Raw genomic sequence first — 258 nt, forward strand, 5'->3', positions numbered from 1 at the left:
TGCCCAGAGAAGAGGTGGAAGACAGGTGGGCTCCGGCGGGAGAGAGCAGGTCATCGGGGTCGCGGTGACACGCCACATGCTTGAAGGGGACCGTGGCCAGGCTTCGCTCCAGTTCTCAAGCCACGAGAGCCATGGTTTGAAGCGGTGGGTGGAGCTCCTAGTGGTCAGCAGGTCCACGGCCGGTGGCCCGGGGACAGATGAGCAGGACGCAAGGGGTGAGAGCCCCACCCTCCTCGGCGCCCAGCCTGACGCGGGTCC

At 67.1% G+C, this 258-nt stretch overlaps 1 protein-coding gene across 1 annotated transcript in view; it reads left to right on the forward strand.

Annotated features, from left to right (window-relative positions):
- Nucleotides 1-258, forward strand: part of MCF2L (MCF.2 cell line derived transforming sequence like) — a 102,603-nt gene that overhangs the window by 429 nt on the left and 101,916 nt on the right. The gene's annotated exons all lie outside the window — the stretch shown is intronic.

The sequence above is a fragment of the Crocuta crocuta genome, unplaced genomic scaffold (assembly GCF_008692635.1).
Source record: "Crocuta crocuta isolate KB4526 unplaced genomic scaffold, BGI_CrCroc_1.0 scaffold31, whole genome shotgun sequence".
Lineage (NCBI taxonomy): Eukaryota > Metazoa > Chordata > Mammalia > Carnivora > Hyaenidae > Crocuta > Crocuta crocuta.